The sequence below is a fragment of the Budorcas taxicolor genome, chromosome 13 (genome assembly GCF_023091745.1).
Source record: "Budorcas taxicolor isolate Tak-1 chromosome 13, Takin1.1, whole genome shotgun sequence".
NCBI lineage: Eukaryota > Metazoa > Chordata > Mammalia > Artiodactyla > Bovidae > Budorcas > Budorcas taxicolor.
In genome coordinates this window covers 52,516,515-52,530,722 of record NC_068922.1, presented here as the reverse complement: position 1 = coordinate 52,530,722, position 14,208 = coordinate 52,516,515, and positions in this window count along the sequence as shown.

Sequence of the window (14,208 nt, the reverse complement as noted above, 5' to 3'; positions counted from 1 at the left end):
GAATTTCCTTGGAAGGAATGATGCTAAAGCTGAAACTCCAGTACTTTGGCCACCTCATGCAAAGAGTTGACTTATTGGAAAAGACTCTGATGCTGGGAGGGACTGAGGGCAGGAGGAGAAGGGGACGACAGAGGATGAGATGGCTGGATGGCATCACCGACTCGATGGACATGAGTTTGGGTGAACTCCGGGAGTTGGTGATGGACAGGGAGGCCTGGCGTGCTGCAGTTCATGGGGTCGCAAAGAGTCAGACATGACTGATTGACTGAACTGAACTGAATACTCTAACTGCCTAAGAAGTTAGTTATTCTTGAAAACAATGTCTGATCCTGAGCTTATATTTATTAATATGTTGCTTAATTTTGACTAAATATACTCTTACTCACCTTAAGGAGAAGCGAACTGGGAAGATTACTGATTGGCTCTGGTTCCAGTAGTTTTGTTGGCACCCCGTTAAAAGTACTTGTGAATATAGGGACTTGTCTTCTGCAGGGAAAAGTAGCAACTTAAGACTATGGGACAAGGGGCACATATATAGCAGAATATGGGGACAGTCACTAGCAGCACAAGTTGACACTAGACTCTGGATCTGAAATGGGGACTCAGTATCTGGAGGAGGGACAGGGACTCAGGCCAGCAGTGAGTTCTCATCCTCTGGAGAGAAAGCAGGGGCGCCACCTCTCAGGTGAGAGCTAGGGACTGCCTGTGGAGCCAAAGTCTAGACTCAGCCTCTAGAAGGAGGAGTGTGGACCTAACCTCAAATGAGAGCTCCGAGGACCTAGCTTCTGGATGGAGAAGCAGAGACCGACTCAGATGAGAGAAGCCGGATGTAGTCTCTGGGGCATCAGGTGACCTCTGCAGCCAAAACTGGGGTTCAGCCTCTGTAAGGGGATGTGTGGACCTAGCCAGTAGGGCATGTGGTGGGAAATTAGCCGCTAGATGGAGAAGTGGGATCTTTAACTTCTGGTGTGGGGAGTGGGGTCTTAGCTTCTGAAATGGAAGAGTAAGACTTAGTTTCTGGAGCTGAAATATGGACTCAGCCTCTGGAGGGGGACAGAGAGCTGAAATTTTGGCAGCAGTCAAATCAGCTTCTGTCTGTTGTGAGGAAAAGAGCTCCCCCTGGTGATTGAGGGAAGCAGGAAATTTTGAGATGAATGTGTTTTCTGAGCTTGTTTGCATACATAAAATTTACGAAGTACTTCTGAAGCTGTTTGAAATGAATGAATGATTTTTTATCTTGATTTCACGTAAACTCTTAGATACACTCTAAGTTATCCCAAGAAGTTCCTTTAGATTAAACTTGAGTCTATACTTGTTTTTAATATATCAACTGTTACATATGAATATCTCTAAGTAGCAATAAGAAATTTCATTTGAAATGAATGAGTGATTTTGAGCTTGATTTCACCTAAAATGCTTAGAAGTGACTATATTTACTCTGATTCCTCACAAGGTAAATTAAAGAATAATGACATATTCCCTAATACTGCTTAGATTTCTCTAAATTAGTTCTAACTCATTCTTATTTGCTCTCTCTCACCATTAGAAATTTCCTTAGAGGGGCAATGTCTGATTCTTAGATTGTTTATAAACATACTGTTTGTTTGTAGACATAGTATAGTTTCATCTTTATTTTCACTAACATCATAATAAGGTACTTTTGATTTACTTTATAAGTAAAAGTGTAGGATTAACATACTACTTAATCTACTTAATTTGCTATAAATTAATCTTAATTTGCTTTAATTTGCACAAAAATAGTACTTTTGAGGTGATGGTGTGTTTCTGAACTTATTTGCACATAAAAAGATTTTTTCTTAAATTTTTTCTAAATATATATATTTTTATTGAAGTATAGTTGGCTTACAGTGTTTCAGACGCACAACAAGATGATTCCATTATACATATACACATATATTATTTTTGAAATTATTTTCCATTACAGCTTATTATAAGATATTGGCTATGGTTCCCTTTGTTATACAGTAAACCTTTTTTTTTGTTGCATATCTATTTTTAGTTAGAAATCTAGCACTCTATGCATACTAAGTCAAACAAGTGGAATCAAAATGTCATAAATTTTTTTGGTTAGGCAAAAATTCATAAATTTTCTAATATATATTATACATATCATTTATATATACATATACAAAAGCTTTTCTACTACACTTGATAAAGGCTTAAGAAAGAACACTTTAAGAGAAAGAAGAGATGGAGAAAATGGAAAACAAACTAAATGAAAAGGAAGCACTGAATAGGAAATAGAAAAAGTGAAACTAGACAAAAGTAAAAGGTCAGCATATTGTCCAGCTGTTTTTAAACATGACTGCTCATTATAAACATATCTGAAGCTCTGGTGGAAAAAAAGCAATACCTGGGCATTTGTAGTTTTCAAAAAATTCCAAGATAATTGTGATATGCATCTGGATTTTAAAAAGTGACTACAGGATTTTCTATTAAATGGTAATTTTTGTGATATAGGGTTCTATTAGTTTTCTGTTGACCAATCATGATACAATGGTATTAAGAGAATAATAGTTACATAATCACAGTAGAAAAGATGTTTATCTGTTTTCACAATCAATAACCAGACAAAAAATAAAAGATAATTACAGTTGCAAGCCATAATGGGAACATAATTTACCTAACAATATAAAATAATTACATACAGTTTGGTGGGTCAAGCAGAGTGATGTGGTAAGTGCATACATTCACATGTTTTCATCCGCCCAGCCAGTCTGTCTTTTGATTGGTGAATTTAATCCATTTGCATTTAAGGTAGTTATTGATATGTGTGATCCTATCACCATTTTCTTAATTGTTTTGTGTTTCTTTTCTGTAGGTCTTTTCCTTCTCTTGCATTTCCTGCTTAGAAAATTTCCTTTAGCATGTTTTGTAAAGCTGGTTTGGTGGTACTAGATTCTCTTAACTTTTGCTTGTCAGGAAAACTTTTGATTTCTCTATCAAATATGAATTAAGAGTCTTACTGGGTAGAGTATTCTTTGTTGTAGTTTCTTCCCTTTCATCACTTTAAATATATTATGCCATTCCCTTCTGGCTTGTAGAGTTTCTGTTGATAAATCAGCTGATAGCTTTATGGAAGTTCCCTTGTATGTTATTTGGTGGTTTTTTTTTCCCTCATTTTTAATATTTTATCTTGGTCTTTAATTTTTGTCAGTTTGATTATACTATCTCTATGTGTTCCTTCTTGTTTTTATTCTGCCTGGGACTCTCTGTGCTTCCTGGACTTTTTTGACTGTTTCCTTTTCCAGATTAGGGAAGTTTTCAGCTATTATCTCTTCAAATATTTTCTCAGGTCCTTTCTCTTTCTTCTCCTTCTGGGACCCCTATTATTTGAATGTTGGTGCATTTAATGTCCCAGAGGTTTCTTAGGCTGCCTTCATTCCCTTTCATTCTTTTTTCTGTATTCTGTTCTGCAGCAATGGTTTGCACCATTCTGTCCTCCGGGTCATTTATCCACTCTTCTGCCTCACTTATTCTGCTATTGATTCCTTCTAGTGTATTATTCATCTCTGTTTGTTCTTTAGTTCTTCTAGGTCTTTGGTAAACAATTCTTGCATCTTCTCCATTGTTTCCCTGAGATCTTAGATCATCTTCACTATCATTATTCTGAATTCTTTTTCTTGGAGGTTGCCTATCTCCACTTCATTTAGTTGCTTTTCTGGAGTTTTATCTTGTTCCTTCATCTGGGACATAACTTTCTGCTTTTTCATCCTGATTGACTTTCTATGATGTGGTTTTTGTGATAACCTGTGGGACATGGACGTGAGTCTGAGTGAACTCCGGGAGTTGGTGATGGACAGGAAGGCCTGGCGTGCTGCAATTCATGGGGTCGCAAAGAGTCGGACACGACTGAGCAACTGAATTGAACTGAACTGAACTGTGGGACTGTGGTTCTTCTTGCTTCTTCTGTTTGCTCTCTGATGGAGGAGGCTGAGAGACTTGTGTAAGCTTCCTAATAGGAGGGACTGGTGGTGGGAAAAACTGAGTCTTACTCTGATGGCAGGGTCTTGCTCAGTAAAAGTGAAATTCACCCAGTTGTGTCCAACTCTTTGTTACCCTATGGACTGTAGCCTGCCAGGTTCCTCTTCCATAGAATTCTCCAGGCCAGAATACTGGAGTGGGTAGCCTTTCCCTTCTCCAGGGGATCTTCCCAACCCAGGGATCAAACCCAGGTCTCTGCATTGCAGGCAGATTCTTTAATGTCTGAGCCACCAGGGGAAGCCAAAGCCTTAATCCAGTTATCTGCTGGTGGATGGGGTTGAGCTCCTCCCTGGTAGTTGTTTGGCTTGAGGCAACCCACCCTGGGGTCTGTGGGCTGTATGGCAGTTAATGGTGACTTCCAAGAGGGCTTATGCCAAGAGGGATCTTCCCGGACTGCTGCTGCCAGTGCCCCTGTCTCTGTGGTGAGCCACTGTCAACCCACGCCTCCAGAGGAGACCCTCCCACACTAGCAGGTGGTTTTGGTCTTGTGGGGTGACTTGTTGGGTGACAGTCTCTTGTGAGGTGACGGCTCCTTGACTGCTCTTGGTGTGCACAAGTGTCCTCCAAGGCTGGTGTCTCTGTTTCCCCCAGTCCTGTAGAAGTCCTGTAGTCAAATCCCACCGGCCTTCAAGGTCAGATTCCTTGGGGATTCCCACTCCCTTTGTTGGATCCCCAGGCTGGGAAGCCTGATATGGAGTTCAAAACCTTCACAGCAATGGGAGAACTTCTTTGGTATTATTGTTCTCCAGTTTGTGGGTCACCCACCCAGCGGGTATGGGATTTGATTTTATCATGGTTACACCCCTCTTACCATCTCACTGCAACCTCTTCTTTGTCTTTGGATGTTGGGTATCTTTTTTTGGTGAATTCCAGCATGCTCCTATCTATGGTTGTTCAACAGCGAGTTGCAATTTTGGCTCTCTCACAGGAGATGAGAGCTTGCCCTTCTACTCTGCCATCTTGAACCAGAAACCAAAAATTTTATATAGCACTTTAAAGATAAGACATTTTATTTTAAATGTGTTAAAATAAATGAGTTAAATGAGTATTTTAAGTTTGATAAATAGAAAATTTGTTCCAAATTTTCCATGCCAAATTTGGTTTAGGAATACTTCTTAGATGTATATTAATTTGCTCTAACTTGTTAAAAGATCTTTAGTTTGAGATGTGTGTTTCTGAGCTAATGTGGTATAACTCACTATAAGAAATCAAGGAAATCACTATAGCTAATTTTTCATTTCAACATAAATTGCTTGGTTACATTTGTATGTGCTCTAATTCACAAGAAGTTATTTTTGAGATCAAAGATCTGAGCTTCTTCTAATTATACTGCTTAGATTCAGGTGAAGTTCCTCTAATTCACAACAGATTCTTACTTTGGCAAGGAACAAATGTTAATTTGTTTTCACCAGTGTACAAACACTGGTGGAATCTCCAGCCGCCAAGGCCCAGATAAGCTGCGTTGCACCTGTAGAAGCTGTTTCTGGTTCTGGTTTGGCCTGTCGCGCCCGCGTCACCACAAAGGCAAGTCCCGGCTTGGCCGACAGGGGGCGTCCGACCGACGGCCAGGACCCAAGCGCAATTTCTCCGGACCCCTTGGGGTAGGAGAGCGGCTGGAACCATAGGGGAAGCCAAGGGGCCTTCACAGAGGATGCGGGGCCTTCACAGAGGATTCGGGACCTTTCAGTCCGGCCGCTTGCTTTCCCCAGGGCCATAGGCCAGGGGCCTCCCTCACCTGGTCCCTTCCTGACCCCTTCTAAGGATGGAGAGCACTGAGTCTGACCTGCAAACCTCCAGGGGAGCCCACCCCGCTCACAGGGCCTTCTAGGGAACACCCTTGCAAGCTGGTCCCAGAGGCCAAGTTTCCTGGTTCCAACTTAGACACTGAGTCTCCCTCCCAAAGTCCACCTGAATCCCCAGTGACCACTCCCAATGCCTAGTCCCACTCTCCCTCCAGTACTCTCTAACTGTCCACCCCATAACCTGAATTCAGAACTTTTTATCCAAGGTCTAAGTCCTGACCTTCCGCTCCAGAGACTAAGACGTATGTCACCCTCCCCATACTCCACCACCAGAGGCTAAGTGCCAGTGGCCACCAACCTAGTCCCTACTTTTTGCCCAGAGGCAAGGTCCCCACTTTTTTTTACCTTGGTGTCCTCCTTGTCACAACTTTTACAAGCCTCTGTAGGGAAGCGCCCGACCAAACAGCCAGGAAAGGACTCCAGCCCTGCACAAAGTGCAGAGCAGATGAGGGTGGGCCATGTTCCTGAACCAAGAGGAGAGGAAGCCCCAGACAAGGCTCACCCTTCCCACACACCAGCCAGCTCTGCTCCCTCTCTTCTCCTGGACTTGGGGCACAGAGGGCTAACAGAACTTTCACCAGGAAAGGGTTTCCACTTTTCCCTTTCCAGAAAGGGAAAGTGTTAACTATGATCACAGTCAGCACCAATTTGAAAAAGAATAATGAAGCAATCTCTTCTGAAAACCAGAGACAAATGTGTGAATGTACTAAGACCCACTGAATTGTACACTTTAAAAGGGTGAATTTTTTGGTAAAGCTGTTATTTTAAAACAGTGTTCAGTTCAGTCGCTCAGTCGTGTCCAACTCTTTGTGACCCCATGAATCACAGCACTCCAGGCCTCCCTGTCCATCACCAACACCCAGAGTTCACTCAGACTCACATCCATCAAGTCAGTGATGCCATCCAGCCATCTCATCCTCGGTCGTCCCCTTCTCCTCTTGCCCCCAATCCCTCCCAGCATCACAGTCTTTTCCAATGAGTCAACTCTTCGCATGAGGTGGCCAAAGTACTGGAGCTTCAGCTTTAGCATCATTCCCTCCAAAGAAATCCCAGGGCTGATCTCTTTCAGAATGGACTGGTTGGATCTCCTTGCAATCCAAGGGACTCTCAAGAGTCTTCTCCAACACCGCAGTTCAAAAGCATCAATTCTTCGGCGCTCAGCCTTCTTCACAGTCCAGCTCTCATATCCATACATGACCACAGGAAAAACCATAGCCTTGACTAGACAGACCTTTGTTGGCAAAGTAATGTCTCTGCTTTTGAATATGCTATCTAGGTTGGTCATAACTTTCCTTCCAAGGAGTAAGCGTCTTTTAATTTCATGGCTGCAGTCACCATCTTAGACCCCTGCAAAAGATTCAGCATTGAGTGAAGAGGCTGACACAGAGGGGAGCTCTGGACTGAGAGCAAGACAAAGCACCACAAAGAGGACAGATTGGAGTGAAAAACCACATGCTGAAGAGTGGGACTCCCAGCCTCCTCTTCCTCAGCTTCCCACACTGGCAGCCAAGGTTATCTTCCTCAGGCAGGAGATGGGAAGATTTCTCTCTGGGAAAGAAAAGGCACACGGACACTGAATGGGTGTCTCTTATCCCTGCCTCATCATTCTAGGACAGCGACTCTCAACCCCATGGCACTTCTGCCCCCAGGAGACACTTGGCAATCTCTGGAGACCCTGTTGGTTGTCTTACCTGAGGTGGGGGTGGGACTTAACAAGTATCTAATGGGACTCTGCTTAACATCTTCAAGTCACAGGACAGCTCCCACATAAAGAATTATCTGGTCCTAAATGTCAATAATGTGTAGCTTAAGTAACCCTGTCCTAAAGTGAGCGACCCCCCCCCCCACTCCAATCAGCAGGGCCCACCCATGGGCAGAAAGCTTCCCTGGGCTTCTTAGTACCTCAAGGTTAAATATAAACAGATAGCTAAAACCTCTAGATGATAAACATCAAAAGAGTGAGGACTCATAAGACCTTACCCATGAGTTTACCCACAAGTCCTCACTAAATTATTACTGAGGCAGACACCTGCATCCCAACAAGTGAAGTCCCCTTGTACCCTTCCCAGTTCCTTCCCATGGTCCCTGCTCACCAAGCAAGCAGCATTCCAACCACACGACTTGTAGTTTCCCAGGAATCTTAAACCATGGAGAGTCTACAGCTCAGTAAAGGGCTTTTTCTCCACCCCAATCTGTGCATGATCAACTTGGTCATCAAGTTTATCAGATGAGAGGCATCTTGCTAGGAAGGTTGAGCTCTGGAAACCAAGTGGCAGGTAGCATTGAAACACTTGGGGAGGGGGGAGGGCACAAGCCGCCAAGAAAATTCGAGCTGTTGAGTTGTCCCTGTTTGAGACTTCCTGCCCTGGGCTCTGTTACAGCCACACCTGGTTATCTGCAAGCTGCTGATGACAGGCGATACATCCTGGGCTTAGTGCTACTCTGTGGGTTGGAGGAGAAGCTGCTCACCCACCTACCCCTGCCTCTGCCAGAGCCACATGGGCACAGGCAAGCACAGCAGAGGCCAGAGGTGAGCAGCAGCAGAGTGAATTTAACCCCTCTCTGCCTTGGTGAAGAGCATCGAGGCAGGTGCATGGAGGAACAGAGGAAAGGGCCTGGTCCGTGCTCTCCTAAAAGTGGGGCTGTGAGCAAGAGAACCCCTCTGAGCACCTCAGGGCTTCAGGGTGTTCCTGTTAATAGCCACATGACACCCTCTACCCCCAAAGCACCCTTGTAGGACTCGTAGCAAAATTACCTCCACCAAACAGATGAAGAAATCAAGTATCTTGCTTATGTCCTGTATATAATGGGGGCTGAAGAGGGATTTGTTACCTGTTTGATCCAGGTGACATCTGTAATCAGCTAGCTTGTGGGGAACATTCCAGTTATTAATTGTCCTTATCCCCTATGGGCAGAACTAACGGCCTTGGAACCCTGGTTCCCAGCTCTCTTTGCCTGACTGCCTCCTGAGGAGGGGAAAGAAGCAGGTGCATAAAACCCATGGCCCCAGATACCACCTGGCTGCAGTTTTCTTCATGGATTGTGAACCATGCCCAGCCAGATCTCATCATCTGCCCAGCTAATATCTGGTCAGAATCATCCCCTCCCTGGGAGTAGTGCACCCTCAGGTTCCAAATACCAGGTGTGGCTCTCCCTTCCTAACAGAGGCCAGACTGGCAGGCAGATCCTTGTAAATACCCTCAGTGCTCTGCTCCACCCTTTTCCTACTGATCCAGGAAAGTCGACTAAATAAGAGCCTGTACAAAGGAGCCTTAGAATCAGCCGTTCATAATACAGTCCACAAAACTTGCAGGGACACGTACGTGGCTGCCATCCAGATCTCCATGGCCCCGTGGCTGCCCTGCCCCTGCAAACTTCCCTGTAGGAAGCTCTTTGGTGCAGCTTGTAGGTGGAGGGGAAGAGCCCGGCCATCACACCAGCTCACCTTATCCAGAGAAGGCATTCCCTCCTGTCACTGGAGCCTCTCCATTGTGCTGGTTTACAACATTCTGTGAGCGATACTGGATGTTTGTAAGAAGATACCCATAGCTAATTATATAGAGAGAGATGTTTTTTTAATTGGGGAGTTAAATTAACAAGGTGATCCAAGAAGTTCCCAATTAATGATGGTTTCTGAGACAAAATCACCACCAGATTTGGATGCCCAGGGACCTTTGGTTGAAATTGCACATGTCATCTTGTTGTTGTTTTGTTGGGTTTTAGGGTTTTCTCAGATCAAGCCACACTCATGGAAGAGAGTTACTATAGAGCTTACCACCTATAACCTTAGCAATAGGAATATTCACCATCATGGTAAAATACTATTCCAATTGATAAGGACAGAGTAAAAGGACAAAGTAAGTTATTAAATAGTTCATTCCTCTAGGGGATTGTAGGAAAAGAAAAAAGTATAGGAGACTCTGTAAGTTAATGATCACTCTAGAAACCAGGTTTGCTTAACCACAAAATCGAACAGGCTTATTTAGCAACAAAACCATGCAAGAGAGGCCTCAAGACAATAAAACAATGTGGGCATGAGACCCACCTGCTGCTCAGTGAGCTAAGGAAGTTAATGATCCCTAGAACATGCTCTGTGCATACATGAAAAACAATAGTTTATGGGAAGGTAAAAGGTCTTTCAAAGTGAAAGACCCTCATTGTACTGAGACCTGAAATGATTTTCCCATAGTGCCATGACAGTCCTTATTTGACCACAGAGGGACAAGAAAACTTCCCCCCCACCCCCCACCCCCCACATGGAGGTGGAACAGATGGTTGAAGTGTGACATCTATTCAGGAATGAGGAAGGAGATGGTCTTTTCCCTCTCCCCTCTTTTCCTTTGATTATAACACTGTAACCAATAAGTTCTTGCTTGAGGCACCCTCCCGCCCACCCACTTGTAAGCTTCACAAGCATCCTATTCTTATTAAATCACTTCTTATCTATCACTTTGCCTCCCACTGAATTCTTACTGTGCTGAGACATGAAGTACTGGAGCTCCTTAGAGCTGCCCCCAAAATACCATCTAGCAGTTTCACAACATTATTACTCTTCAGAGCAATGTTTATTTATGTTGAGTTGACTGTCCAGTAAATGCAACTCAAGTATTAATTAGCTAAAGCCTGTGTTGAGGAGAATGAAAAATAAGAATATTTATGAAAAGTTAAAAGATATGTTTTTGCACCACCTGTTTTGGTCTTACTGTCTACAAAGTAGATTGTTTTTCTGAAAACTTGCAAATATATGAAATCAAGAGATTTCACCTTATAGTCATGGTGAAATCACCACAAACAAAAGGCAAATATTGAGCCAAAACTCAGGGGCAAAGGGGAGAAGGAATCTTCCCAGAGGCTCAAAGGATCTCAGACACCAGCCGCCATGTGATGAGTCGGGATGCAGTTCCTTCCCGTGGATGGAGTGTTGACTTCTGCCTTGCAGCATCTCCCCAAGTAAAGAGCAGAAGTTCTTACAGAACTTCTCAAGATGGTATCAGGTACACTACTTTCTCATCCGCTGAAAGAAACCTGCCACCTATCCCAGCAGAGCTGTGTGTCTGAGTGCTCATGTACCCACCAGCCTGGAACAGTGGCAATGATACAAGGAGGATATAAGCCAGAATCAGACATTTGGCAAAGTGCTGACCATCCCAAGTAGACTTGGAAGCTCCACAGGAAAGAAATGAAAAGGATGTGGACACAGTGTAACTATGATACCCATGCTGCCACCCAGGGAGCACTTCCAAAGCCCTGGCTGCCCCACCTGCCCTGCAACCACCAAGCAGGATGCCTGTTCTCTCCCGCTGGTAGCTGGGGTTGGATATTGTTTTCTGATATTCCGTATCGCATGACTGGATTGCCTCAAAGACAGCAAAACCTTTGGAACTCCGTGAGTCAGTATCACAGACATTATGACTCACCTGCTTCTAACCATTCTCTGTTTGTTTGAGATTCTTATGCCCTTGATCAAAACGCTTCGGTGTTCTGTATCCTTGAAAGATGATTTTAGGTCTCCTTCACTGTCTGCCCGGTCTGCCTGTCAGCCTCGCCCTCCTCCTGGCCTCACCTCCCCCTGACCCAGCAGCACCACCAAAGGACACATACTGGGCTTCTTGCCCTGCCCTAGCCATTAGCTCTGCCCAAGACACTCTCCCTTTGTCTCACAGTTAAACTCAGCTCAGCACACTGCTTCCTGGGGGTCCCCGATCCCTCCCCACAAATGAGACAAGCTACCTCCTTTTTCCAGCGTTGTGGAGGGTTAAGAACTGCCTCACACTTGAGGGAACACAGAGGAGGAAGATTCAAGTTGTCAAATGTGGTCAGTGCAGTCAAAGAGTTGTGGAAAGTGGGTTAGGGGCTGGCATAGGCATTATGGATGCAAGCAACCATGTGTGTGGCTGATCCCTTGGGAAGGAGTACACTGGGTGCTTCTGATGGTTAGCCCTCTGTGTTTGTGACGCTTTCATAAATAGGGCCCAGAGTGAATTCTTCCCCAAACCCGTGTGGTCGTTGGTGAAAAGAACAGCTTAAAGAGGGAGTAAGCTCCTCATCCTGAGGTATTGGATTCCTGCTCACAAGAACCCCACTGTCCTCCAGCAGGAGGAAGACAAGAAGAAACCAATATGGAAGGACGTGAAGCCCTTCCAGCAGGAACAGCAGGAGACAGACTGCATGCAGGTGATCTTGAGACACCCTGATGTGGCTTCTGCTGTTCTAACAAGGTTCTTCTCTGGTTGGGAAGGATGTTACTCGAAGTCTAAGAAATGCTCTTCAAAGTGGAGAATCCACTCTAGCTGGGCTTGGCTACAGTTTTTAGGAGGAGCTGTTCTTGGATTCTGGCTTGGGTTGAGTTCAGGTGCTTGCCTACTGACGGCGAGCAGTTTCTTGGCTGATCCAGCACCAGCCTTGGGATCTTCCTGTGCCAAGTAAGAGACAGCCCTCTTTGCCCTGCTGCCAAGGGCACAGAGGGGCATGAACAGAGCACATGGAGTGAGGGGAGATAAATGAGGCCCCATAGGGCTCAGAGCTTGAAGCAAGCACCTCCCATAAGTGGGAGTGGGCATGCTCTTCATTTACTGGAATTCTCTGGCTTGTGCAGGTTCCCTTACCTACCTTCATCCATCTTCCCTCTCAAGTCCCAGAAGGAGCCCTCTTAACCCCATTTCCCAGATAAAGAAACAGGCTCAAGAAGGATAAATAACATGCATAAGGTCATACAGGACTGAACTCTGCCTGATATCCCAGCTCATGCTCTAAATCACCTTCATACACTGCCCTTGTTCAGCACTCAAAAATTCTGTGGGGAAACACCATTCCAAGACTTACTTTTAAATGTTGAATGGCTGGTGTGCCCAGGGCTCTGCCACAAGCTCTCATGGCAGCATACTTCAGAGTTGGATCCTCAGCTGAGAGGAAGCAAAGCAAAGGAAGATAATAGCTCTGGGAGTAAAGAGCCAGTTGCATTTTCAAGGCGGGAAGCTGGCCTGAAATGGAGAGGCGGAGGAGGCTGGCGACACCCGAGTTCTCAGGGGCCTTGCTTGGCACAGTAAGGAGTCTGAGTTTCATCCCCAGGCCTTGAGGTTTTAGGGCAGAGCTTTAAGCAGAGGAAAGATGCAGTCAGATTTCTGCTCTAGAGGCCTCCCAAGTGGGAGGCAAAGGCAGGGTCTTTTGAAAGGAAGGATGGGGTGTGACCCAGATTTTTCCTGAGAGGTCAGAGAGTGTAGGGAGTAACAGCTTGTGCCCTGGAGTAAGAGCAGCCTCCAGGGACTGAAGGACACTTACTATCTCAGCCTCAATTTCCTATCTGTTTACAAAAAAAAAGATGAGACTGCCCACCTCAAATGGTTGTTGTAGTACTTGAATAGGGACTTCCTTGGTGGCTCAGATGGTAAAGCGTCTGCCTACAATGCAGGAGACCCGGGTTCAATCCCTGGGTCAGGAAGATCTCCTGGAGGAGGAAAATGGAACCCGCTCCAGTACTCTTGCCTGGAAAATCTCATGGACAGAAGAGCCTGCTAGGCTACAGTCCATGGTGTCTCAAGTCCTTAAGGCTGTATTGCTATAAACTTCCCTCTTAGAACTGCTTTTGGTGCATCTCACACATTTTGGATCACTGTGCTTTTATTTTCATTTGTCTCTAGGTAGTTTTTCTTTATTTCCTCTTTGATTTCTTCAGTGATTCATTTGTTGTTTAGTAGCAGATAGTTTAGCCTCCCCATGTTTTTGTTTTTTATAGTTTTTTCTTGTAGTTTACTTCTAATTTCATAGCTTTGTGATCAGAAAAGCTGCTTGATAAGATTTCAGTTCTCTTAAATTTACCAAGGCTCACCCTGTGGCCCAGGATGTGGTCAATCCTGGAGAATGTTCCATGTGCACTTGAGAAGAACGTGTATTCTGCTGCTTTTGGAAGGAACGCTCTACAAATATCAAGTCCATCCAGTCTAATGTGTCATTCAAGGCCTGTGTTTCCTTATTAATTTTCTGTCTAGAGGATCTGTCCATTGAAAGTGGGGTGTTAAATTCCCCCACTATTATTGTGTTACTGTTGACTTCTCCATTTACGTCTGTTAGTACTTGCCTTACGTATTGAGGTGCTCCTATGTTGGGTGCCTGGCGTGCTACAGTCCTTGGGGTCACAAAGAGTTGGATATAACCTACCGACTGAACAACAACAAATGTTGGGTGCATATATATTTATAATTGTTATATCTTCTTCTTGGAGATCCCTTGATCATTATGTAGTGTCTTTCTTTGTCTCTTGTAACAGTCTTTGTTTTAAAGTCTATTTTGTCTGATTTGAGTATTGCTACTCCAGTTTTCTTTTGATTTCCATTTACACTTTCAGTCTGTATGTTTCCCTGGGTCTGAGGTGGGTCTCTTGTAAACAGCATATATACAAGTCTTG